Here is a 27,465-nt window from a genome sequence, read left to right on the forward strand (position 1 = left end):
CTATATGAGTAGAGATTTTTGTGCTAAATTAAGTTGTCCATTGACGCCTTTGGATAGTAAATTTTTACTCGAATTAGCAAATGGTAAATTAATTTCAGCAGATAATATATGTCGGAATCGAGAAATTAAACTGGTTAGCGAAACATTTAAGATTGATTTGATACCAGTAGAGTTAGGGAGTTTTGATGTGATAATCGGTATGGACTGGTTGAAAGAAGTGAAAGCGGAGACCGTTTGTTACAAAAATGCAATTCGCATTATACGAGAAAAAGGAAAACCCTTAATGGTGTACGGAGAAAAGGGCAACACGAAGCTACATCTTATTAGTAATTTGAAGGCACAAAAACTAATAAGAAAAGGTTGCTATGCTGTTCTAGCACACGTCGAGAAAGTACAAACTGAAGAAAAGAGCATCAATGATGTTCCCGTCGCAAAAGAATTTCCTGATGTATTTCCGAAAGAATTACCGGGATTACCCCCACATCGATCCGTTGAATTTCAAATAGATCTTGTACCAGGAGCTGCACCAATAGCTCATGCTCCTTACAGACTCGCACCCAGCGAGATGAAAGAACTACAAAGCCAATTACAAGAACTTTTAGAGCGTGGTTTCATTCGACCAAGCACATCACCGTGGGGAGCTCCTGTTTTGTTTGTCAAGAAGAAAGATGGTACATTCAGGTTGTGTATCGACTACCGAGAGTTGAACAAACTTACCATCAAGAACCGCTACCCACTACCGAGAATCGATGACTTATTTGATCAACTACAAGGCTCGTCTGTTTATTCAAAGATTGACTTACGTTCCGGGTATCATCAAATGCGGGTGAAAGAAGATGATATTCCAAAGACTGCTTTCAGAACACGTTACGGTCATTACGAGTTTATGGTCATGCCGTTTGGTTTAACTAATGCACCAGCTGTGTTCATGGACCTTATGAACCGAGTGTGTGGACCATACCTTGACAAGTTTGTCATTGTTTTCATTGATGACATACTTATTTACTCAAAGAATGACCAAGAACACGGTGAACATTTGAGAAAGGTGTTAGAAGTATTGAGGAAGGAAGAATTGTACGCTAAGTTTTCAAAGTGTGCATTTTGGTTGGAAGAAGTTCAATTCCTCGGTCACATAGTGAACAAAGAAGGTATTAAGGTGGATCCGGCAAAGATAGAAACTGTTGAAAAGTGGGAAACCCCGAAAACTCCGAAACACATACGCCAGTTTTTAGGACTAGCTGGTTACTACAGAAGGTTCATCCAAGACTTTTCCAGAATAGCAAAACCCTTGACTGCATTAACGCATAAAGGGAAGAAATTTAAATGGAATGATGAACAAGAGAAAGCGTTTCAGTTATTGAAGAAAAAGCTAACTACGGCACCTATATTGTCATTGCCTGAAGGGAATGATGATTTTGTGATTTATTGTGATGCATCAAAGCAAGGTCTCGGTTGTGTATTAATGCAACGAACGAAGGTGATTGCTTATGCGTCTAGACAATTGAAGATTCACGAACAAAATTATACGACGCATGATTTGAAATTAGGCGCGGTTGTTTTTGCATTAAAGACTTGGAGGCACTACTTATATGGGGTCAAAAGTATTATATATACTGACCACAAAAGTCTTCAACACATATTTAATCAGAAACAACTGAATATGAGGCAGCGTAGGTGGATTGAATTATTGAATGATTACGACTTTGAGATTCGTTACCACCCGGGGAAGGCAAATGTGGTAGCCGATGCCTTGAACAGGAAGGACAGAGAACCCATTCGAGTAAAATCTATGAATATAATGATTCATAATAACATTACTACTCAAATAAAGGAGGCGCAACAAGGAGTTTTAAAAGAGGGAAATTTAAAGGATGAAATACCCAAAGGATCGGAGAAGCATCTTAATATTCGGGAAGACGGAACCCGGTATAGGGCTGAAAAGATTTGGGTACCAAAATTTGGAGATATGAGAGAAATGGTACTTAGAGAAGCTCATAAAACCAGATACTCAATACATCCTGGAACGGGGAAGATGTACAAGGATCTCAAGAAACATTTTTGGTGGCCGGGTATGAAAGCCGATGTTGCTAAATACGTAGGAGAATGTTTGACGTGTTCTAAGGTCAAAGCTGAGCATCAGAAACCATCAGGTCTACTTCAACAACCCGAAATCCCGAAATGGAAATGGGAAAACATTACCATGGATTTCATCACTAAATTGCCAAGGACTGCAAGTGGTTTTGATACTATTTGGGTAATAGTTGACCGTCTCACCAAATCAGCACACTTCTAGCCAATAAGAGAAGACGACAAGATGGAGAAGTTAGCACGACTGTATTTGAAGGAAGTCATCTCCAGACATGGAATACCAATCTCTATTATCTCTGATAGGGATGGCAGATTTATTTCAAGATTCTGGCAGACATTACAGCAAGCATTAGGAACTCGTCTAGACATGAGTACTGCCTATCATCCACAAACTGATGGGCAGAGCGAAAGGACGATACAAACGCTTGAAGACATGCTACGAGCATGTGTTATTGATTTCGGAAACAGTTGGGATCGAAATCTACCGTTAGCAGAATTTTCCTACAACAACAGCTACCATTCAAGCATTGAGATGGCGCCGTTTGAAGCACTTTATGGTAGAAAGTGCAGGTCTCTGATTTGTTGGAGTGAAGTGGGGGATAGACAGATTACGGGTCCAGAGATTATACAAGAAACTACCGAGAAGATCATCCAAATTCAACAACGGTTGAAAACCGCCCAAAGTCGACAAAAGAGCTACGCTGACATTAAAAGAAAAGATATAGAATTTGAAATTGGAGAGATGGTCATGCTTAAAGTTGCACCTTGGAAAGGCGTTGTTCGATTTGGTAAACGAGGGAAATTAAATCCAAGGTATATTGGACCATTCAAGATTATTGATCGTGTCGGACCAGTAGCTTACCGACTAGAGTTACCTCAACAACTCGCGGCTGTACATAACACTTTCCACGTCTCGAATTTAAAGAAATGTTTTGCTAAAGAAGATCTCACTATTCCGTTAGATGAAATCCAAATCAACGAAAAACTTCAATTCATCGAAGAACCCGTCGAAATAATGGATCGTGAGGTTAAAAGACTTAAGCAAAACAAGATACCAATTGTTAAGGTTCGATGGAATGCTCGTAGAGGACCCGAGTTCACCTGGGAGCGTGAAGATCAGATGAAGAAGAAATACCCGCATCTATTTCCAGAAGCTTCGTCAACACCTTCAACAACTTAAAATTTCGGGACGAAATTTATTTAACGGGTAGGTACTGTAGTGACCCGAACTTTTCCATGTTTATATATATTAATTGAGATTGATATTTACATGATTAAATGTTTCCAACATGTTAAGCAATCAAACTTGTTAAGACTTGATTAATTGAAATATGTTTCATATAGACAATTGACCACCCAAGTTGATCGGTGATTCACGAACGTTAAAACTTGTAAAAACTATATGATGACATATATATGGATATATATATATAGTTAACATGATACTATGATAAGAAAACATATCATAAAGTATATTAACAATGAACTACATATGTAAAAACAAGACTACTAACTTAATGATTTTTAAACGAGACATATATGTAACGATTATCGTTGTAAAGACATTTAATGTATATATATCATATTAAGAGATATTCATACATGATAATATCATGATAATATAATAATTTAAAATCTCATTTGATATTATAAACATTGGGTTAACAACATTTAACAAGATCGTTAACCTAAAGGTTTCAAAACAACACTTACATGTAACGACTAACGATGACTTAACGACTCAGTTAAAATGTATATACATGTAGTGTTTTAATATGTATTTATACACTTTTGAAAGACTTCAATACACTTATCAAAATACTTCTACTTAACAAAAATGCTTACAATTACATCCTCGTTCAGTTTCATCAACAATTCTACTCGTATGCACCCGTATTCGTACTCGTACAATACACAGCTTTTAGATGTATGTACTATTGGTATATACACTCCAATGATCAGCTCTTAGCAGCCCATGTGAGTCACCTAACACATGTGGGAACCATCATTTGGCAACTAGCATGAAATATCTCATAAAATTACAAAAATATGAGTAATCATTCATGACTTATTTACATGAAAACAAAATTACATATCCTTTATATCTAATCCATACACCAACGACCAAAAACACCTACAAACACTTTCATTCTTCAATTTTATTCATCTAATTGATCTCTCTCAAGTTCTATCTTCAAGTTCTAAGTGTTCTTCATAAATTCCAAAAGTTCTAGTTTCATAAAAGCAAGAATACTTTCAAGTTTGCTAGCTCACTTCCAATCTTGTAAGGTGATCATCCAACCTCAAGAAATCTTTGTTTCTTACAGTAGGTTATCATTCTAATACAAGGTAATAATCATATTCAAACTTTGGTTCAATTTCTATAACTATAACAATCTTATTTCAAGTGATGATCTTACTTGAACTTGTTTTCGTGTCATGATTCTGCTTCAAGAACTTCGAGCCATCCAAGGATCCATTGAAGCTAGATCCATTTTTCTCTTTTCCAGTAGGTTTATCCAAGGAAATTAAGGTAGTAATGATGTTCATAACATCATTCGATTCATACATATAAAGCTATCTTATTCGAAGGTTTAAACTTGTAATCACTAGAACATAGTTTAGTTAATTCTAAACTTGTTCGCAAACAAAAGTTAATCCTTCTAACTTGACTTTTAAAATCAACTAAACACATGTTCTATATCTATATGATATGCTAACTTAATGATTTAAAACCTGGAAACACGAAAAACACCGTAAAACCGGATTTACGCCGTCGTAGTAACACCGCGGGCTGTTTTGGGTTAGTTAATTAAAAACTATGATAAACTTTGATTTAAAAGTTGTTATTCTGAGAAAATGATTTTTATTATGAACATGAAACTATATCCAAAAATTATGATTAAACTCAAAGTGGAAGTATGTTTTCTAAAATGGTCATCTAGACGTCGTTCTTTCGACTGAAATGACTACCTTTACAAAAACGACTTGTAACTTATTTTTCTGACTATAAACCTATACTTTTCTGTTTATATTCATAAAATAGAGTTCAATATGAAACCATAGCAATTTGATTCACTCAAAACGGATTTAAAATGAAGAAGTTATGGGTAAAACAAGATTGGATAATTTTTCTCATTTTAGCTACGTGAAAATTGGTAACAAATCTATTCCAACCATAACTTAATCAACTTGTATTGTATATTATGTAATCTTGAGATACCATAGACACGTATACAATGTTTCGACCTATCATGTCGACACATCTATATATATTTCGGAACAACCATAGACACTCTATATGTGAATGTTGGAGTTAGCTATACAGGGTTGAGGTTGATTCCAAAATATATATAGTTTGAGTTGTGATCAATACTGAGATACGTATACACTGGGTCGTGGATTGATTCAAGATAATATTTATCGATTTATTTCTGTACATCTAACTGTGGACAACTAGTTGTAGGTTACTAACGAGGACAGCTGACTTAATAAACTTAAAACATCAAAATATATTAAAAGTGTTGTAAATATATTTTGAACATACTTTGATATATATGTATATATTGTTATAGGTTCGTGAATCAACCAGTGGCCAAGTCTTACTTCCCGACGAAGTAAAAATCTGTGAAAGTGAGTTATAGTCCCACTTTTAAAATCTAATATTTTTGGGATGAGAATACATGCAGGTTTTATAAATGATTTACAAAATAGACACAAGTACGTGAAACTACATTCTATGGTTGAATTATCAAAATCGAATATGCTCCTTTTTATTAAGTCTGGTAATCTAAGAATTAGGGAACAGACACCCTAATTGACGCGAATCCTAAAGATAGATCTATTGGGCCTAACAAACCCCATCCAAAGTACCGGATACTTTAGTACTTCGAAATTTATATCATATCCGAAGGGTGTCCCGGAATGATGGAGATATTCTTATATATGCATCTTGTTAATGTCGGTTACCAGGTGTTCACCATATGAATGATTTTTTATCTCTATGTATGGGATGTGTATTGAAATATGAAATCTTGTGGTCTATTGTTACGATTTGATATATATAGGTTAAACCTATAACTCACCAACATTTTTGTTGACGTTTAAAGCATGTTTATTGTCAGGTGAATATTAAGAGCTTCCGCTGTTGCATACTAAAATAAGGACAAGATTTGGAGTCCATATTTGTATGATATTGTGTAAAAACTGCATTCAAGAAACTGATTTCGATGTAACATATTTGTATTGTAAACCATTATGTAATGGTCGTGTGTAAACAGGATATTTTAGATTATCATTATTTGATAATCTACGTAAAGCTTTTTAAACCTTTATTTATGAAATAAAGGTTATGGTTTGTTTTAAAAATGAATGCAGTCTTTGAAAAACGTCTCATATAGAGGTCAAAACCTCGCAACGAAATCAATTAATATGGAACGTTTTTAATCAATAAGAACGGGACATTTCATGTAAACCACATCGTTACTACCATTGTTTATACCACCGTATAGAAATCACTGATGTACAAAGTGTGAAGAATAAAGAAGTGATTCTAGTATTTTTATTTCAAGACTATATTTCTTGAGGACAAGCAACGCTCAAGTGCGGGAATATTTGATAATGCTAAAAATGAACATATATTTCATAGCATTATCCCTCAAGGAAGACAAGCTTTTAGTTGCAATTGTTCTATTTACAAGTGATATTCGTTTAAATAATAAAAGTTGAAGACAAAAGACAGATTTGACGAATTGAAGACGCAAACGACCAAAAAGCTCAAAAGTACAAAAGTGATTCCAATTATTGATGAGAAACGTCTCAAAATTACAAGAGTACAAGACGCGAAACGCAAAGTACAAGATATTAAATTGTACGCAAGGATGTTCGAAAATCCAGAAACCGGGACCAAAGTCAACTTTCAGTGCGCGACGCAACGGACCAAAAATTACAAGTCAACTATGCACAAGAATATAATATAGTATATATATAATTATATAAATTATATATATAATATATATATATTAAAAAAATACAGCAGCCCACGTTTAAATCAAGAGATGAGCTGTATTCCATACCTCCGCACTCGCGGTACTTTTGTGAAGGAAACCTCAGCACTCGCGGAGGTCTACAGTGAAGTCAGGATCTATAAATTCAGCATTTTCGGACGTTTTATATACACATATATTTATTTTATTTTCTTTTTCTTAAAAACCCCATGTACCAAGTATCACTCCAATTAGTAATCTCAATTTGTAATTTTAATTTTAAATTAGTGATAATAATAAGGTTGAGTTAGTCGAATGTTTTAAGGTCTTGTAAGTCGAAACTCTGTCCGTGTAACGCTACGCTATTTTTAACCACTGTAAGTTATGTTTATGTTATTTTCATTAATGTCTCGTAGCTAAGTTATTATTATGCTTATTTAAGCCGAAGTAATCATGATGTTGGGCTAAAAATATTAAAATTGGGTAATTAGGCTTTGTACCATAATTGGGGTTTGGACAAAAGAACGACACTTGTGGAAATTAGACTATGGGCTATTAATGAGCTTTATATTTGTTTAACTAAATGATAGTTTGTTAATTTTAATATTAAGATTTACAATTGGACATACCTATAAATAACCATATACACTCAATCGAACACGATGAGCGGGGTATTTATATGTACGAATAATCGTTCATTTAACCGGACACGGGAATGGATTAATAGTCACTAGAATTATTAAAACATGGGTGAAATTATATACAAGGACACTTGGTGTAATTGTTAACAAAGTATTAAAACCTTGTTACAGTTTAAGTCCCCAATTAGTTGGAATATTTGACTTCGGATATAAGAATAATTTGACGAGGACACTCGCACTTTATATTTATGACTGATGGACTGTTATGGACAAAAACCAGACGGACATATTAAATAATCCAGGACAAAGAACAATTAACCCATGGGAATAAACTAAAATCAACACGTCAAACATCATGATTACGGAAGTTTAAATAAGCATAATTCCTTTATTTTCATATTTAATTGCACTTCTAATTATCGCTCTTTTATTTATTGTCATTATATTTAATTGCACTTTTAATTTTCGCACTTTTTAATTTTCGCACTTTTATTTATCTCAATTTTATTATCGTTATTTACTTTACGCTTTAAATTAAGTCTTTTATTTATTTAATATTTTACATTAGGTTTTAACTGCGACTAAAGTTTTAAAATCGACAAACCGGTCTTTAAACGGTAAAAACCCCCTTTTATAATAATAATAATACTACTTATATATATATTTATACAAATATAGTTTTTAAAAATATAGCATTAAACTTGGCTAGTTCCCTGTGGACGAACCGGACTTACTAAAAACTACACTATTGTACGATTAGGTACACTGCCTATAAGTGTTGTAGCAAGGTTTAGGTATATCCACTCTATAAATAAATAAATAACTTGTGTAAAATTGTATCGTATTTAATAGTATTTCGTTGTAAAAATAATACTATTTCCTAGTACACCTGGCACACATCATATAGATTTGTTAAACATTTCCCGTAGCTAAAAAGATCAAAAATATCCAATCTTGTTTTACCCATAACTTCTTCATTTTAAATCCGTTTTGAGTGAATCAAATTGCTATGGTTTCATATTGAACTCTATTTTATGAATCTAAATAGAAAAAGTATAGGTTTAAAGTCAGAATTACAGGTTACAAGTCTTTTTTGTAAAGGTACAGTCGAAAGAACGACGTCTAGATGACCATTTTGGAAAACATACTTCCACTTTGAGTTTAACCATGATTTTTGGATATAGTTTCATGTTCATAAGAAAAATCATTTTCCCAGAAGAACAACTTTTGAATCAAAGTTTATCATAGTTTTTAATTATCCAAACCAAAACAGCCCCCGGTTTCACTACGACGGCGTATATCCAATTTTATGGTGTTCATTGTGTTTCCAGGTTTTAAATCATTAAGTTAGCATATCATATAGATATACCAATAGTACATACATCTAAAAGCTATGTATTGTACGAGTACGAATACGGGTGCATACGAGTAGAATTGTTGATGAAACTGAACGAGGATGTAATTGTAAGCATTTTTGTTAAGTAGAAGTATTTTGATAAGTGTCTTGAAGTCTTTCAAAAGTGTATGAATACATATTAAAACACTACATGTATATTCATTTTAACTGAGTCGTTAAGTCTTCGTTAGTCATTACATGTAAGTGTTGTTTTGAAACCTTTAAGTTAACAATCTCAATTAATTTTGTTAAACCAATGTTTATTATATCAAATGAGATGTTAAATTATTATATTATCATGATATTATGATGTATGAATATCTTTTAATATGATATATACATTAAAATATCGTTACAACGATAATCGTTACATATAAGTCTCGTTTCGTAATTCTTGAGTTAGTAGTCTTGTTTTTACATATGTAGTTCATTGTTAACACACTTAATGATATATTTAAATATCATTTTATCATGTTAAATATAGTGTATCAATATCTTAATATGATACATATGTATTTAGTAGACGTTATCATAACGATAATCGTTATATATATCATTTCGAGTTTCTTACCTTAGTAATCTCATTTCTTATGTATATCACACATTGTTAATATATTTAGTGAGATACTTACTCATCATAATATTATGTCAACCATATATATATATGTCTATATGTGACGACCCGGAAATTTCTGACCAAATTTAAACTTTAATCTTTATATTATTCCGACACGATAAGAAAAGTTTGTTAAGTTAAATCTCAAGAATTTTAAACTGTGTTCATACATTCATTATAACCTCGACCAAATTCCGACGATTCATGAACCGTTATATATAAATAGATATGTATATGTGTATATATATATATATATATATATATATATATATATATATATATATATATATTGTAGCGACCCCGACAAATCGTCAAGTGACGGCGTCGGCTACGTGGGTCCCATTACCTGATTATAAGTCTTTAAGATAATGTTTGACCAAAATATGTCGCCTTCATTTCAAAATAAAGATTGTTTCAAAGTTTACAAGAATTGTTCAACCAAAAGTTAAGTTACAACGTTATAAGTACGATTGAAATCCAGGCGACACAGTTTAAAGTAAAGTCAAAAGACGTTCCACGAAAAGCATGTATACTCGACATCCAATGCAAGTATCAAATAATGAGCGGAAGCATGTATCACATATCGTGCAAGACCTGAGAAAAACATAGAAATCTGTCAACGAAAACGTTGGTGAGATCATAAATGTATTTGTAAAAGTATATTTTGAATCACAAGGTTTAGTATCAAGGCGTATACATCTCTAGAGATGTGTTTGTAAACCACAAGATTTAGTATAAAGTGAATATCAAGCGTATACATCCCAAAGGATGTTGTCTGTATCACGAGCACCCAATTACCAAAACTTAACTGAATCTTCCCTCTGAATTTTGAATATAGTGTCAGAACATACACTATGCACGTTGAAATTATATTTCATCCACTAACGGTAGCGAACCGTCTGAATGAGGGTTCGTTAAACCCGTATGGCCACACAACATAATCACTCGCTTACACTTACACCCTGCAAGTGGAACTAATGATAATTGGATTGAGGACTTTTGTTCTAACTCGTCTGTATCTTTGTATTCGTATTTGTGTTCAAAGTATAAAAGTATGAAAAGTATATATACATGTGAAATGTATATAAATATGTAATGTATATGTTTCTCAGCCCACGATTTAAAAGAATAAAAGTTGTTGAAAAGGTGGGACTATGATCTCACCTCGAGTGCACGAGTATAAATGTACTTCACAAAGTAAACGTGTGCATGAAAGTTGCTTAGCCTTGACCTAAACAAGTAAGTTATATCAATTAACCGGTTACGACACAAGGTCGGGTGAAATGTGTTCAATTAGTCCTATGGCTCGTTACGACTCAATCATAATAGCATGTGAATCAAATTGTCATGTTTCATGCAAGGTACAAGTATAAAACATGTTAGAACGATTGCACAAATATTTGGTTAAGTTTGATTAAAAGTCAACTTGGTCGGGTCAAAGTCAACAGAAAAGTCAACGGGGTCGGGTTGGATATCCGACAATTTTTCTAAGTTACATAATCATATATGAGCATGTTGGCCAAGTTTCATGTTAATCGGAAGTCCGTAGCATAGCAAACATTTTCATGTCAAATGACCAGGCGAACAGCCAGTTTTAGCTAAATGGGACGGCGTCCTGTGAAGCTAGACGGCGTCCCGGCTTGAAGGCTGGGACGGCGTCTGTAGTGACCCGAAATTTTCCATGTTTATATATATTAATTGAGATTGATATTTACATGATTAAATGTTTCCAACATGTTAAGCAATCAAACTTGTTAAGACTTGATTAATTGAAATAGGTTTCATATAGACAATTGACCACCCAAGTTGACCGGTGATTCACGAACGTTAAAACTTGTAAAAAAACTATATGATGACATATATATGGTTATATATATAGTTAACATGATATTATGATAAGTAAACATATCATTAATTATATTAACAATGAACTACATATGTAAAAACAAGACTACTAACTTAATGATTTTGAAACGAGACATATATGTAACGTTTATCGTTGTAACGACATTTAATGTATATATATCATATTAAGAGATATTTGTACATCATAATATCATGATAATATAATAATTTAAAATCTCTTTTGATATTATAAACATTGGGTTAACAACATTTAACAAGATCGTTAACCTAAAGGTTTCAAAACAACACTTACATGTAACGACTAACGATGACTTAACGGCTCAGTTAAAATGTATATACATGTAGTGTTTTAATATGTATTTATACACTTTTGAAAGACTTCAATACACTTATCAAAATACTTCTACTTAACAAAAATGCTTACAATTACATTCTCGTTCAGTTTCATCAACAATTCTACTCGTATGCACCCGTATTCGTACTCGTACAATACACAGCTTTTAGATGTATGTACTATTGGTATATACACTCCAATGATCAGCTCTTAGCAGCCCATGTGAGTCACCTAACACATGTGGGAACCATCATTTGGCAACTAGCATGAAATATCTCATAAGATTACAAAAATATGAGTAATCATTCATGACTTATTTACATGAAAACAAAATTACATATCCTTTATATCTAATCCATACACCAACGACCAAAAACACCTACAAACACTTTCATTCTTCAATTTTCTTCATCTAATTGAACTCTCTCAAGTTCTATCTTCAAGTTCTAAGTGTTCTTCATAAATTCCAAAAGTTCTAGTTTCATAAAATCAAGAATACTTTCAAGTTTGCTAGCTCACTTCCAATCTTGTAAGGTGATCATCCAACCTCAAGAAATCTTTGTTTCTTACAGTAGGTTATCATTCTAATACAAGGTAATAATCATATTCAAACTTTGGTTCAATTTCTATAACTATAACAATCTTATTTCAAGTGATGATCTTACTTGAACTTGTTTTCGTGTCATGATTTTGCTTCAAGAACTTTGAGCCATCCAAGGATCCATTGAAGCTAGATCCATTTTTCTCTTTTCCAGTAGGTTCATCCAAGGAACTTAAGGTAGTAATGATGTTCATAACATCATTCGATTCATACATATAAAGCTATCTTATTCGAAGGTTTAAACTTGTAATCACTAGAACATAGTTTAGTTAATTCTAAACTTGTTCGCAAACAAAAGTTAATCCTTCTAACTTGACTTTTAAAATCAACTAAACACATGTTCTATATCTATATGATATGCTAACTTAATGATTTAAAACCTGGAAACACGAAAAACACCGTAAAACCGGATTTACGCCGTCGTAGTAACACCGCGGGCTGTTTTGGGTTAGTTAATTAAAAACTATGATAAACTTTGATTTAAAAGTTGTTATTCTGAGAAAATGATTTTTATTATGAACATGAAACTATATCCAAAAATTATGGTTAAACTCAAAGTGGAAGTATGTTTTCTAAAATGGTCATCTAGACGTCGTTCTTTCGACTGAAATGACTACCTTTACAAAAATGACTTGTAACTTATTTTTCCGACTAGAAACCTATACTTTTTTTGTTTAGATTCATAAAATAGAGTTCAATATGAAACCATAGCAATTTGATTCACTCAAAACGGATTTAAAATAAAGAAGTTATGGGTAAAACAAGATTGGATAATTTTTCTCATTTTAGCTACGTGAAAATTGGTAACAAATCTATTCCAACCATAACTTAATCAACTTGTATTATATATTATGTAATCTTGAGATACCATAGACACGTATACAATGTTTCGACCTATCATGTCGACACATCTATATATATTTCGGAACAACCATAGACACTCTATATGTGAATGTTGGAGTTAGCTATACAGGGTTGAGGTTGATTCCAAAATATATATAGTTTGAGTTGTGATCAATACTGAGATACGTATACACTGGGTCGTGGATTGATTCAAGATAATATTTATCGATTTATTTCTGTACATCTAACTGTGGACAACTAGTTGTAGGTTACTAACGAGGACAGCTGACTTAATAAACTTAAAACATCAAAATATATTAAAAGTGTTGTAAATATATTTTGAACATACTTTGATATATATGTATATATTGTTATAGGTTCGTGAATCAACCAGTGGCCAAGTCTTACTTCCCGACGAAGTAAAAATCTGTGAAAGTGAGTTATAGTCCCACTTTTAAAATCTAATATTTTTGGGATGAGAATACATGCAGGTTTTATAAATGATTTACAAAATAGACACAAGTACGTGAAATTACATTCTATGGTTGAATTATCAAAATCGAATATGCCCCTTTTTATTAAGTCTGGTAATCTAAGAATTAGGGAACAGACACCCTAATTGACGCGAATCCTAAAGATAGATCTATTGGGCCTAACAAACCCCATCCAAAGTACCGGATGCTTTAGTACTTCGAAATTTATATCATATCCGAAGGGTGTCCCGGAATGATGGGGATATTCTTATATATGCATCTTGTTATTGTCGGTTACCAGGTGTTCACCATATGAATGATTTTTATCTCTATGTATGGGATGTGTATTGAAATATGAAATCTTGTGGTCTATTGTTACGATTTGATATATATAGGTTAAACCTATAACTCACCAACATTTTTGTTGACGTTTAAAGCATGTTTATTCTCAGGTGAATATTAAGAGCTTCCGCTGTTGCATACTAAAATAAGGACAAGATTTGGAGTCCATGTTTGTATGATATTGTGTAAAAACTGCATTCAAGAAACTGATTTCGATGTAACATATTTGTATTGTAAACCATTATGTAATGGTCGTGTGTAAACAGGATATTTTAGATTATCATTATTTGATAATCTACGTAAAGCTTTTTAAACCTTTATTTATGAAATAAAGGTTATGGTTTGTTTTAAAAATGAATGCACTCTTTGAAAAACGTCTCATATAGAGGTCAAAACCTCGCAACGAAATCAACTAATATGGAACGTTTTTAATTAATAAGAACGGGACATTTCAGTTGGTATCCGAGCGTTGGTCTTAGAGAACCAGAATTTTGCATTAGTGTGTCTTATCGAGTTTGTTAGGATGCATTAGTGAGTCTGGACTTCGACCGTGTTTACTTGAAAAATGATTGCTTAACAAATTTTGTTGGAAACTATATATTTTTAACATGTGAATATTATGTGATATATTAATCTCTTAACGCGTTTGATATTATGTGATAGATGTCTACCTCTAGAACAAGTCCCATTGACTCACCTAATAATAATGAAGAGTCAAATGTAAATTGGAATGATTTGTGGACTGATTCACAAGTTCCCGAAGAGGAACCGGAAGAAGAGTCGGAACCGGAAGAAGAATCGGAACCGGAAGAAGAATCGGAACCGGATGAAGAAATAGAACCGGTGGGGGAAATAATAAAACGGTTAAGTAAAAGAAAATCCTCAACTAACCGACCAAAGTTAATTATGGTCAATGGTGTTTCCGCCAAGGAAGCAAAATATTGGGAGGATTACCAATTCTCCGATGAATCGGATTCCGACGAGAATTCCGATGATGTTATAGAAATTACCCCAACTGAATTTAAAAAGGCAAAAGAAAATAATAAGGGAAAGGGCATAAAAATAGAGAAATCTAATTCCAACCCCGATGAACTTTATATGTATCGTCAACCCCCGAAGTCCTTAAGTTGTAACAATGACCCGGGAACCTCTAAACCACCAGGTTTTTCTAAACCAATGTGGATCACGACGGCTCGTATTAGGGGAACATCATATATCCCTAGAAACTTGGCAAAACGAACCAAAACCGAAGAAGAAGAAACGAGCGAGTCGGAATAAGATAGTTGTATTCGTGTGGTGTAATATATGTAATATAGTGTTCGTATGCTTTATGATATATGTAAAAATTGCTTGTATTAATAAGTATTTTTTTATGAATCTAACTCTTGTCTATTTTACAGTTTAAAAACACAAAATGGATAGACAACCCAATATTTTAAGAGACCTACCCGGAGACATGATTGATGAAATCTTGTCTAGAGTCGGCCAGAATTCCTCGGCACAACTTTTTAAGGCGAGATCAGTTTGTAAGACATTCGAAGAACGTTCCAAGAATGTCTTGGTTTATAAGAGACTTTCGTTTGAAAGATGGGGGATATCACATTGGGAAACCCATAAGTTACGATGTGTTTACTTTGACGCATATATTGCGGGGAACCCAAATGCTATTTTACGCAACGGGTTAAGAAATTATTTTGACTCAATATATCCGAATATTGGACTTCGTGATTTAGAAAAAGCGGCTAACATGCAACATAAAGAAGCATGTTATGCTTACGGATTAGTAATGTTCGCTTCTCACCAAAGTGAGAACAAGAACATCGGGCTACAACTATTAAACAAAACGTTTCCACAAGTGACGGAGTCGGTAATTGGGGTAAGAAATGAGGTTTTTAGATTATTACGGGACTGTTGGACATTACGTAACCCTCGTCCCTTTGATGACGTTACAACACGCTGTCTTATCAACGGCCATAACGGTTATGTTGCACACGACCAAGGATGGGAAGTAGTCCTAGTAAAACCAGAATGCATGACTTGTTTCTGGACGTATGAATTACGTGTCTTTATTGCCTTTGCTGAACGACTTGTGTACTAGCTAGAATTGTCTTCACAACTATCTTGTATCAAAGTTATTGTGTGCTATATTTCATGCTTTATGTAAAATAAGCGGTATTGTAAGTTTGTAAAATATTGTATAAAAGTTTGAACGCGAAATATTATTATAATCAGTTTTTCATATAGAATTGTAGTAGTTGAATTGTATATTAGCTACTAAGTATGAACTTAACGGGTAGGTACTACCCGAATTTAAACTTATAAAACGCTAATATGAAGAAAAAGCTTTTATAAATGAGTTCATATTATGCTACGAAATACTATTAACTACTCTTAATATTCTGTATGATTAACTTGTTCCATTTAATTATTTTGAAGGAAATGGCACCGACTACTCGACACACCGTGAATATGAATGAAGAGGAATTCCGTACTTTTCTAGCTTCAAACATAGCCGCAGTACAGGCTGCGCTACATACCAACAATAACCTTGGATCTAGCAGTACAGGAAATCGTGTAGGATGCACCTACAAAGAATTCACTGCCTGCAAACCTTTGGAATTTGATGGAACCGAAGGACCGATCGGATTGAAACGGTGGACCGAGAAGGTTGAATCGGTGTTTCCCATAAGTAAGTGTACTGAAGAGGACAAAGTGAAGTACGCTACGCATACCTTCACAGGTTCTGCGTTAACATGGTGGAATACCTATCTAGAGCAAGTGGGACAAGATGATGCGTACGCACTACCGTGGTCAGCATTCAAGCACTTGATGAACGAGAAGTACCGTCCCAGAACCGAGGTCAATAAGCTCAAGACAGAACTTAGAGGGTTACGAACCCAAGGATTTGATATTACCACGTACGAAAGACGATTCACAGAATTGTGCCTATTGTGTCCGGGAGCATTCGAAGATGAGGAAGAGAAGATCGACGCGTTTGTGAAAGGATTACCGGAAAGAATCCAAGAAGATATAAGTTCACACGAGCCCGCCTCCATACAACAGGCATGTAGAATGGCTCACAAACTAGTGAACCAGATTGAAGAAAGAATTAAAGAACAGACTGCTGAAGAGGCCAATGTGAAGCAAGTCAAAAGAAAGTGGGAGGAAAACGGTGATAAGAATCACCAATACAACAACAACAGCAATTACAACAATAATCGTAACAATTATCCCAACAATCGCAACATCAATCGCAACTACAACAAACGGCCCAACAACAACAACAACAACAACAGCAACTACAACAATCATCCCAACAACAATAATAACCGCAACAACAACAACAACAATCAGAAGCAACTATGCCAAAGGTGTGAAAAGAATCACTCGGGGTTCTGCACCAAATTTTGCAACAAGTGTAAAAGAAATGGTCATAGCGCGGCGAAGTGTGAGGTCTACGGACCAGGGGTTAATAGAACGAAAGGAACAAATGGTGTCGGAACGAGTAATGGCGGAGCAAGTAGTGTCGGAGCAAGTTATGCCAATGTAGTTTGTTATAAATGTGGAAAACCAGGCCACATTATTAGAAATTGCCCGAACCAGGAGAACACGAATGGACAAGGCCGTGGAAGAGTTTTCAATATTAATGCGGTAGAGGCACAGGAAGACCCGGAGCTTGTTACGGGTACGTTTCTTATTGACAATAAATCTGCTTACGTTTTATTTGATTCGGGTGCGGATAGAAGCTATATGAGTAGAGATTTTTGTGCTAAATTAAGTTGTCCATTGACGCCTTTGGATAGTAAATTTTTACTCGAATTAGCAAATGGTAAATTAATTTCAGCAGATAATATATGTCGGAATCGAGAAATTAAACTGGTTAGCGAAACATTTAAGATTGATTTGATACCAGTAGAGTTAGGGAGTTTTGATGTGATAATCGGTATGGACTGGTTGAAAGAAGTGAAAGCGGAGATCGTTTGTTACAAAAATGCAATTCGCATTATACGAGAAAAAGGAAAACCCTTAATGGTGTACGGAGAAAAGGGCAACACGAAGCTACATCTTATTAGTAATTTGAAGGCACAAAAACTAATAAGAAAAGGTTGCTATGCTGTTCTAGCACACGTCGAGAAAGTACAAACTGAAGAAAAGAGCATCAATGATGTTCCCATTGCAAAAGAATTTCCCGATGTATTTCCGAAAGAATTACCGGGATTACCCCCACATCGATCCGTTGAATTTCAAATAGATCTTGTACCAGGAGCTGCACCAATAGCTCGTGCTCCTTACAGACTCGCACCCAGCGAGATGAAAGAACTGCAAAGCCAATTACAAGAACTTTTAGAGCGTGGTTTCATTCGACCAAGCACATCACCGTGGGGAGCTCCTGTTTTGTTTGTCAAGAAGAAAGATGGTACATTCAGGTTGTGTATCGACTACCGAGAGTTGAACAAACTTACCATCAAGAACCGCTACCCACTACCGAGAATCGACGACTTATTTGATCAACTACAAGGCTCGTCTGTTTATTCAAAGATTGACTTACGTTCCGGGTATCATCAAATGCGGGTGAAAGAAGATGATATTCCAAAGACTGCTTTCAGAACACGTTACGGTCATTACGAGTTTATGGTCATGCCGTTTGGTTTAACTAATGCACCAGCTGTGTTCATGGACCTTATGAACCGAGTGTGTGGACCATACCTTGACAAGTTTGTCATTGTTTTCATTGATGACATACTTATTTACTCAAAGAATGACCAAGAACACGGTGAACATTTGAGAAAGGTGTTAGAAGTATTGAGGAAGGAAGAATTGTACGCTAAGTTTTCAAAGTGTGCATTTTGGTTGGAAGAAGTTCAATTCCTCGGTCACATAGTGAACAAAGAAGGTATTAAGGTGGATCCGGCAAAGATAGAAACTGTTGAAAAGTGGGAAACCCCGAAAACTTCGAAACACATACGCCAGTTTTTAGGACTAGCTGGTTACTACAGAAGGTTCATCCAAGACTTTTCCAGAATAGCAAAACCCTTGACTGCATTAACGCATAAAGGGAAGAAATTTGAATGGAATGATGAACAAGAGAAAGCGTTTCAGTTATTGAAGAAAAAGCTAACTACGGCACCTATATTGTCATTGCCTGAAGGGAATGATGATTTTGTGATTTATTGTGACGCATCAAAGCAAGGTCTCGGTTGTGTATTAATGCAACGAACAAAGGTGATTGCTTATGCGTCTAGACAATTGAAGATTCACGAACAAAATTATACGACGCATGATTTGGAATTAGGCGCGGTTGTTTTTGCATTAAAGACTTGGAGGCACTACTTATATGGGGTCAAAAGTATTATATATACCGACCACAAAAGTCTTCAACACATATTTAATCAGAAACAACTGAATATGAGGCAGCGTAGGTGGATTGAATTATTGAATGATTACGATTTTGAGATTCGTTACCACCCGGGGAAGGCAAATGTGGTAGCCGATGCCTTGAGCAGGAAGGATAGAGAACCCATTCGAGTAAAATCTATGAATATAATGATTCATAATAACATTACTACTCAAATAAAGGAGGCGCAACAAGGAGTTTTAAAAGAGGGAAATTTAAAGGATGAAATACCCAAAGGATCGGAGAAGCATCTTAATATTCGGGAAGACGGAACCCGGTATAGGGCTGAAAGGATTTGGGTACCAAAATTTGGAGATATGAGAGAAATGGTACTTAGAGAAGCTCATAAAACCAGATACTCAATACATCCTGGAACGGGGAAGATGTACAAGGATCTCAAGAAACATTTTTGGTGGCCGGGTATGAAAGCCGATGTTGCTAAATACGTAGGAGAATGTTTGACGTGTTCTAAGGTCAAAGCTGAGCATCAGAAACCATCAGGTCTACTTCAACAACCCGAAATCCCGGAATGGAAATGGGAAAACATTACCATGGATTTCATCACTAAATTGCCAAGGACTGCAAGTGGTTTTGATACTATTTGGGTAATAGTTGATCGTCTCACCAAATCAGCACACTTCCTACCAATAAGAGAAGATGACAAGATGGAGAAGTTAGCACGACTGTATTTGAAGGAAGTCGTCTCCAGACATGGAATACCAATCTCTATTATCTCTGATAGGGATGGCAGATTTATTTCAAGATTCTGGCAGACATTACAGCAAGCATTAGGAACTCGTCTAGACATGAGTACTGCCTATCATCCACAAACTGATGGGCAGAGCGAAAGGACGATACAAACGCTTGAAGACATGCTACGAGCATGTGTTATTGATTTCGGAAACAGTTGGGATCGACATCTACCGTTAGCAGAATTTTCCTACAACAACAGCTACCATTCAAGCATTGAGATGGCGCCGTTTGAAGCACTTTATGGTAGAAAGTGCAGGTCTCCGATTTGTTGGAGTGAGGTGGGGGATAGACAGATTACGGGTCCGGAGATTATACAAGAAACTACCGAGAAGATCATCCAAATTCAACAACGGTTGAAAACCGCCCAAAGTCGACAAAAGAGCTACGCTGACATTAAAAGAAAAGATATAGAATTTGAAATTGGAGAGATGGTCATGCTTAAAGTTTCACCTTGGAAAGGCGTTGTTCGATTTGGTAAACGAGGGAAATTAAATCCAAGGTATATTGGACCATTCAAGATTATTGATCGTGTCGGACCAGTAGCTTACCGACTTGAGTTACCTCAACAACTCGCGGCTGTACATAACACTTTCCACGTCTCGAATTTGAAGAAATGTTTTGCTAAAGAAGATCTCACTATTCCGTTAGATGAAATCCAAATCAACGAAAAACTCCAATTCATCGAAGAACCCGTCGAAATAATGGATCGTGAGGTTAAAAGACTTAAGCAAAACAAGATACCAATTGTTAAGGTTCGATGGAATGCTCGTAGAGGACCCGAGTTCACCTGGGAGCGTGAAGATCAGATGAAGAAGAAATACCCGCATCTATTTCCAGAAGATTCGTCAACACCTTCAACAGCTTAAAATTTCGGGACGAAATTTATTTAACGGGTAGGTACTGTAGTGACCCGAAATTTTCCATGTTTATATATATTAATTGAGATTGATATTTACATGATTAAATGTTTCCAACATGTTAAGCAATCAAACTTGTTAAGACTTGATTAATTGAAATAGGTTTCATATAGACAATTGACCACCCAAGTTGACCGGTGATTCACGAACGTTAAAACTTGTAAAAAAACTATATGATGACATATATATGGTTATATATATAGTTAACATGATATTATGATAAGTAAACATATCATTAATTATATTAACAATGAACTACATATGTAAAAACAAGACTACTAACTTAATGATTTTGAAACGAGACATATATGTAACGTTTATCGTTGTAACGACATTTAATGTATATATATCATATTAAGAGATATTTGTACATCATAATATCATGATAATATAATAATTTAAAATCTCTTTTGATATTATAAACATTGGGTTAACAACATTTAACAAGATCGTTAACCTAAAGGTTTCAAAACAACACTTACATGTAACGACTAACGATGACTTAACGGCTCAGTTAAAATGTATATACATGTAGTGTTTTAATATGTATTTATACACTTTTGAAAGACTTCAATACACTTATCAAAATACTTCTACTTAACAAAAATGCTTACAATTACATTCTCGTTCAGTTTCATCAACAATTCTACTCGTATGCACCCGTATTCGTACTCGTACAATACACAGCTTTTAGATGTATGTACTATTGGTATATACACTCCAATGATCAGCTCTTAGCAGCCCATGTGAGTCACCTAACACATGTGGGAACCATCATTTGGCAACTAGCATGAAATATCTCATAAGATTACAAAAATATGAGTAATCATTCATGACTTATTTACATGAAAACAAAATTACATATCCTTTATATCTAATCCATACACCAACGACCAAAAACACCTACAAACACTTTCATTCTTCAATTTTCTTCATCTAATTGAACTCTCTCAAGTTCTATCTTCAAGTTCTAAGTGTTCTTCATAAATTCCAAAAGTTCTAGTTTCATAAAATCAAGAATACTTTCAAGTTTGCTAGCTCACTTCCAATCTTGTAAGGTGATCATCCAACCTCAAGAAATCTTTGTTTCTTACAGTAGGTTATCATTCTAATACAAGGTAATAATCATATTCAAACTTTGGTTCAATTTCTATAACTATAACAATCTTATTTCAAGTGATGATCTTACTTGAACTTGTTTTCGTGTCATGATTTTGCTTCAAGAACTTTGAGCCATCCAAGGATCCATTGAAGCTAGATCCATTTTTCTCTTTTCCAGTAGGTTCATCCAAGGAACTTAAGGTAGTAATGATGTTCATAACATCATTCGATTCATACATATAAAGCTATCTTATTCGAAGGTTTAAACTTGTAATCACTAGAACATAGTTTAGTTAATTCTAAACTTGTTCGCAAACAAAAGTTAATCCTTCTAACTTGACTTTTAAAATCAACTAAACACATGTTCTATATCTATATGATATGCTAACTTAATGATTTAAAACCTGGAAACACGAAAAACACCGTAAAACCGGATTTACGCCGTCGTAGTAACACCGCGGGCTGTTTTGGGTTAGTTAATTAAAAACTATGATAAACTTTGATTTAAAAGTTGTTATTCTGAGAAAATGATTTTTATTATGAACATGAAACTATATCCAAAAATTATGGTTAAACTCAAAGTGGAAGTATGTTTTCTAAAATGGTCATCTAGACGTCGTTCTTTCGACTGAAATGACTACCTTTACAAAAATGACTTGTAACTTATTTTTCCGACTAGAAACCTATACTTTTTTTGTTTAGATTCATAAAATAGAGTTCAATATGAAACCATAGCAATTTGATTCACTCAAAACGGATTTAAAATAAAGAAGTTATGGGTAAAACAAGATTGGATAATTTTTCTCATTTTAGCTACGTGAAAATTGGTAACAAATCTATTCCAACCATAACTTAATCAACTTGTATTATATATTATGTAATCTTGAGATACCATAGACACGTATACAATGTTTCGACCTATCATGTCGACACATCTATATATATTTCGGAACAACCATAGACACTCTATATGTGAATGTTGGAGTTAGCTATACAGGGTTGAGGTTGATTCCAAAATATATATAGTTTGAGTTGTGATCAATACTGAGATACGTATACACTGGGTCGTGGATTGATTCAAGATAATATTTATCGATTTATTTCTGTACATCTAACTGTGGACAACTAGTTGTAGGTTACTAACGAGGACAGCTGACTTAATAAACTTAAAACATCAAAATATATTAAAAGTGTTGTAAATATATTTTGAACATACTTTGATATATATGTATATATTGTTATAGGTTCGTGAATCAACCAGTGGCCAAGTCTTACTTCCCGACGAAGTAAAAATCTGTGAAAGTGAGTTATAGTCCCACTTTTAAAATCTAATATTTTTGGGATGAGAATACATGCAGGTTTTATAAATGATTTACAAAATAGACACAAGTACGTGAAATTACATTCTATGGTTGAATTATCAAAATCGAATATGCCCCTTTTTATTAAGTCTGGTAATCTAAGAATTAGGGAACAGACACCCTAATTGACGCGAATCCTAAAGATAGATCTATTGGGCCTAACAAACCCCATCCAAAGTACCGGATGCTTTAGTACTTCGAAATTTATATCATATCCGAAGGGTGTCCCGGAATGATGGGGATATTCTTATATATGCATCTTGTTATTGTCGGTTACCAGGTGTTCACCATATGAATGATTTTTATCTCTATGTATGGGATGTGTATTGAAATATGAAATCTTGTGGTCTATTGTTACGATTTGATATATATAGGTTAAACCTATAACTCACCAACATTTTTGTTGACGTTTAAAGCATGTTTATTCTCAGGTGAATATTAAGAGCTTCCGCTGTTGCATACTAAAATAAGGACAAGATTTGGAGTCCATGTTTGTATGATATTGTGTAAAAACTGCATTCAAGAAACTGATTTCGATGTAACATATTTGTATTGTAAACCATTATGTAATGGTCGTGTGTAAACAGGATATTTTAGATTATCATTATTTGATAATCTACGTAAAGCTTTTTAAACCTTTATTTATGAAATAAAGGTTATGGTTTGTTTTAAAAATGAATGCACTCTTTGAAAAACGTCTCATATAGAGGTCAAAACCTCGCAACGAAATCAACTAATATGGAACGTTTTTAATTAATAAGAACGGGACATTTCAGCGTCCCGAGAAGCTAGACGGCGTCCCGGCTTGAAGGCTGGGACGGCGTCCCGAGAAGCTAGACGGCGTCCCGGCTGGTTTCCAGGCCCTGTTGTTTCTAAGTGCACGAACCAACAATCAAACCAACCCAAATTACAAACCGCAAACAATTAGAACATGTATTTTATATCACCGGAAAGGTAATTTGACGAGGAAAACACCTAGACACATTTCATCAAGCAATTCAACACTTACACACCCCAAAACCGCATTTAAACGTCCATAATCAAGGTTCAAGTTCCAAATATGCATTTCATGATTCGGGCAACCAATTTACATGTATGATATGCCGTTTCGAAGGTAATCATACACACATTGCAACAAAATTATTATTTACAATATTTCATAGCATTTGGTGAATCAAAAGTTCATCTAAAGCTTATCAAACTCTAACGAAAATTCACAAAAATCAATAGTCATGAGTTTGATGTTTCCTTAATCAACCTATACATCAAAACGAAGCTAAAGATACTAGTAACACAATTAAAACATGCACTTTAACAATCTAACAACATTAACTCATCCAAAATCAAGGATTTAGCACACCCATTTCAAATGTTCCAACTAGTTACTCCAAACCACAAATCGAGCAAACAAAACATATATTCATGTTACACACGAGCCATAGACACTAACTAACACAATTTCAAGTATATAAAACGAATTTAGAGAAATTTAGTGTTTTAGAAATGTTACCCAAAATGGATGAAATTGGTACCAAATCGAAGAGGGTGATGAGAGGATCACGAATATGTAATTTGTTTTGAAGTTTGCTTCCCGATCCGAATTTAGATGATGATTCTATGAAGTTGGGGTTTGTGTGTGTTCTTGCTAGAGAGAAAGAGAGAGAGGGAGATGATGGAAATGGTGGAGAAATGGGTTGACTAGTTGACCTAGTCAACTAGTTTGCCCATTTGGCAACTCCGGTCCCTCGAGTTTCAAAGCGGGTGCGGGATTTAACCGATCGAATATTTTTAAAACGCTCGAGTAAACGGGTGATGTCAAATTTAAATAGCGGGAATATGATGAACGTTACTCACGGAAACCATTAATTTAAATACGAAAGATTATGTTTAAAAAAAAAAAGACGGTGTTAAAATTAAATTTAACGGAAAATCACGGGATGTTACATTATCCACACCTCAAAAGAAATTTCGTCCCGAAATTTAGTTGGAAGTAATAGTCGATGTCTCTTACTCGAGACCTAGTGTAGTAACTCTACGAATGATTGAAGGTACTTTCTTAGACATTCCACGAATCCGTATAGTCGGGGTGTTACGTTGTATTAGGGCTTGGTTTTACGATCCACAAGTTCAGCCGGTTTTTCCTATGAGGAGGAGTTTGTCATCGATAGTTGATGTACCTAGCAGGATTGCACGTTCCTGTTCCGCAGGACACGTTTCTATGTTTGTTACACGAAATGTAGGGTAAACGGAAACTTAATTGAGTCGGAAGTTCTAAACGGTAGGAAGCGGTTCCAATACGCCCCAAGGTTTCAAAAGGTTCAATATTGCGGATATAGCCTTTCCCGATTTCCCGAAATGGATTACACCTTTCCAAGGTGCGGTTTCTCAATATTACGCGGTTACACACTGGGATTTGTGAGGTGTTCATCTAAGTTTGGTATAACTCTTTTGGCGACTACGGATCGTCTAGAGCCCTCCTCGGATTTGAATGATTTCAATTGTTGTTTCTTGATGGTGTTCAGATTTCGGTGGTTGATGCTTTGGTTAAATGAACAGGGGTATGACATTAGCGGTCATATAGGGTTTCGGAAAGTGCGCGTGAACACACGAGTGGTAACTATTGTTGTAAGAGGGATCTACTAAAAGCGACCATGCAAGTTTGAAACATGTCTTTCGAAGACGTAAATCGTTCGTTTGTTCGGTTCGTCTGTTTGTGGGTGGTACGCGGTACTCATGCCTAAGCGGGTCTCCAAGGTTTCTTGTAACACTAGAAGCGAAACGAGTATTTCAATACGGAATAATTGACAAAGATACACCGTGTTGGAATAGAATCTCTTAAGATACGTTTGAACAAGTTAGTTAGTGTTCGAAAAATGTTCGTTAGGACTATTCACCCTCGTGGCGAATACTTATGAAATATGAGGAGTTTCTCCATCCATGGAGAAATGTTACAAGGAGTTTCTTTAAACGAAAATGCGAGCGATAAAGATAGGAGTGAAATGAGGACTTAGAATAGGATGAGCTTACATCTCGAGGTTGCCATAACGTGCCTCTAGTTGTCAAAAGTTGAAGTCTGAAAGAGAAACGAGGTAGTACACGTAGTTGTATAGTTCGGGGTTGAATAATAGTTGGCCGATTATCAGAAACACAAGGACGTTAAGTCAAAGAAGAGTGAAGTATCATTGGATTGTGTGTTATCTTAAATTCCAGTAATATCAGACGGTAATGGTGAAATATCAGAGGTATGTAGTGTGGTACGTGATGACGAGAAAATTGATCGGATCCACAATTTAGTATTCAACTTCTTCGTGCAAAATAACGAATTTAACTAGAAATGTTGGTGTGAAGAATCACGCTCAAGATTCGGGCACGTAGAGGTTTATAGTTTTTCCTTAGTGAGTTAACAAGTTTAAAAGTCGCGTAACACGAGAAAAGTCAGAAATGAATCTTCGGTAATAACAGGCGAGTTCTAAGATTTTACGAATACAAGTCTGAGTTGAGAGAGTTTCATGATCACGTGTGGCTTGATTTCGAGATTGATTGTAATGCCTTGACCATTAACATCATGGTCTAGAAAATTTGACTTCGTTTAACAGAAATTCTCACTCGGAGAATTTGGTATAGAGTTGCTCTTTTCTCAAAGTTCGAGCGTAAGATGATGATGTTGTTCGTTTGCCTTCTTTACTTGAATAAGTTACGATGTCATCTATAATTGTGATAACAGATTTGTCTAGATAAGTTGCATACGTGGTT

This window comes from Rutidosis leptorrhynchoides, chromosome 11 (assembly GCF_046630445.1).
Source record: "Rutidosis leptorrhynchoides isolate AG116_Rl617_1_P2 chromosome 11, CSIRO_AGI_Rlap_v1, whole genome shotgun sequence".
In the NCBI taxonomy this organism is placed as follows: domain Eukaryota; kingdom Viridiplantae; phylum Streptophyta; class Magnoliopsida; order Asterales; family Asteraceae; genus Rutidosis; species Rutidosis leptorrhynchoides.